Source organism: Oncorhynchus nerka, linkage group LG23 (genome assembly GCF_034236695.1).
Source record: "Oncorhynchus nerka isolate Pitt River linkage group LG23, Oner_Uvic_2.0, whole genome shotgun sequence".
Lineage (NCBI taxonomy): Eukaryota > Metazoa > Chordata > Actinopteri > Salmoniformes > Salmonidae > Oncorhynchus > Oncorhynchus nerka.
This window is the reverse complement of record NC_088418.1, coordinates 8,547,310-8,549,809: the sequence shown is the minus strand read 5'-3', so window position 1 is coordinate 8,549,809 and position 2,500 is coordinate 8,547,310. Positions and strand designations below refer to the sequence as shown.

The 2,500-nt window shown below is 38.4% G+C and overlaps 1 protein-coding gene across 1 annotated transcript in view; it reads left to right on the top strand.

Moving 5' to 3' along the window:
• Positions 1-2,500, top strand: part of LOC135563935 (netrin receptor UNC5B-b-like) — a 178,167-nt gene that overhangs the window by 158,185 nt on the left and 17,482 nt on the right. The gene's annotated exons all lie outside the window — the stretch shown is intronic.

Sequence of the window (2,500 nt, the reverse complement as noted above, 5' to 3'; positions counted from 1 at the left end):
GTTATATTTGGTGTATGTATGGTGTTTGGTGTATGGTTATATGGTGTATGGTGTATGGTTATATGGTGTTTGGTGTATGGTTATATGGTGTTTGGTGTATGGTTATATGGTGTTTGGTGTATGGTTATATGGTGTTTGGTGTATGGTTATATGGTGTATGGTGTTTGGTGTATGGTTATATGGTGTATGGTGTTTGGTGTATGGTTATATATGGTGTTTGGTGTATGGTTATATGGTGTTTGGTGTATGGTTATATATGGTGTATGGTGTTTGGTGTATGGTTATATGGTGTATGGTGTATGGTGTTTGGTGTTTGGTTATATGGTGTTTGGTGTATGGTTATATAGTGTTTGGTGTATGGTTATATAGTGTTTGGTGTATGGTTATATAGTGTTTGGTGTATGGTTATATAGTGTTTGGTGTATGGTTATATGGTGTTTGGTGTATGGTTGTTTGGTGTATGGTGTATGGTGTTTGGTGTATGGTTATATGGTGTATGGTGTATGGTGTTTGGTGTATGGTTATATGGTGTTTGGTGTATGGTTATATGGTGTTTGGTGTATGGTTATATGGTGTTTGGTGTTTGGTGTATGGTTATATGGTGTATGGTGTATGGTGTTTGGTGTATGGTTATATGGTGTATGGTGTATGGTGTATGGTTATATGGTGTTTGGTGTATGGTTATATGGTGTTTGGTGTATGGTTATATGGTAGTTTGGTGTATGGTTATATGGTGTATGGTGTTTGGTGTATGGTTATATAGTGTTTGGTGTATGGTTATATAGTGTTTGGTGTATGGTTATATAGTGTTTGGTGTATGGTTATATGGTGTATGGTGTTTGGTGTATGGTTATATGGTGTATGGTGTATGGTGTTTGGTGTATGGTTATATGGTGTTTGGTGTATGGTTATATGGTGTTTGGTGTATGGTTGTTTGGTGTTTGGTTATATAGTGTTTGGTGTATGGTTATATGGTGTATGGTGTTTAGTGTATGGTTATATGGTGTATGGTGTATGGTGTTTGGTGTATGGTTATATAGTGTTTGGTGTGTGGTTATATGGTGTTTGGTGTATGGTTATATGGTGTTTGGTGTTTGGTGTATGGTTATATAGTGTTTGGTGTTTGGTGTATGGTTATATGGTGTTTGGTGCATGGTTATATGGTGTTTAATCGATGGTGTATGATGTATGGTGTGTGGTTGGTGTATGGTGTATGGGTTATATGGTGTGTGGTGTATGTTTGGTGTTTGGTTGGTGTTTGGTTGGTGTTTGGTGTTTAGTGTATGGTGTTTGGTTATATGGTGTATGACGTATGTTTGGTGTTTGGTTGGTGTTTGGTTGGTGTTTGGTGTATGGTTGGTGTATGGTGTATGGTTGGTGTATGGTTGGTGTTTGGTGTATGGTTGGTGTTTGGTGTATGGTTGGTGTTTTAGGTGTATGGTTGGTGTTTTAGGTGTATGGTTGGTGTTTGGTGTATGGTTGGTGTATGGTTGGTGTTTGGTGTATGGTTGGTGTTTTAGGTGTATGGTGTATGGTTGGTGTTTGGTTGGTGTATGGTGTATGGTTGGTGTTTGGTGTATGGTTGGTGTATGGTTGGTGTTTGGTGTATGGTTGGTGTATGGTGTATGGTTGGTGTTTTAGGTGTATGGTGTATGGTTGGTGTTTTAGGTGTATGGTTGGTGTTTGGTGTATGGTTGGTGTATGGTTGGTGTTTGGTGTATGGTTGGTGTTTTAGGTGTATGGTGTATGGTGGGTGTTTTATGTGTATGGTTGGTGTTTTAGGTGTATGGTTGGTGTTTTAGGTGTATGGTTGGTGTTTTAGGTGTATGGTGTATGTTTGATGTATGGTGAATGGTGTATGTTTGGTGTATGGTGAATGGTGTATGTTTGATGTATGGTGTATGGTTGGTGTTTTAGGTGTATGGTGTATGGTTGGTGTTTTAGGTGTATGGTGTATGGTTGGTGTTTTAGGTGTATGGTATATGGTGGGTGTTTTAGGTGTATGGTTGGTGTTTTAGGTGTATGGTTGGTGTTTTAGGTGTATGGTTGGTGTTTTAGGTGTATGGTTGGTGTTTTAGGTGTATGGTGTATGGTTGGTGTTTTAGGTGTATGGTGTATGGTGTATGGTTGGTGTTTTAGGTGTATGGTTGGTGTTTTAGGTGTATGGTTGGTGTTTTAGGTGTATGGTTGGTGTTTTAGGTGTATGGTGTATGGTTGGTGTTTTAGGTGTATGGTGTATGGTGTTTGATGTGTTTTATGTTTGATGTGTGAATGTATGTTTGATGTGTGAATGGTTATGTTTGATGTATGGTGAATGGTGTATGTTTGATGTGTGGTGAATGGTTGGTGTTTTGAATGGTGTATGTTTGATGTATAGTGAATTGGTGTGTGGTGTATGTTTGATGTATGGTGAATGGTGTATGTTTGGTGTATGGTGAATGGTGTATGTTTGGTGTATGGTGAATGGTGTATGTTTGATGTATGGTGAATGGTGTATGTT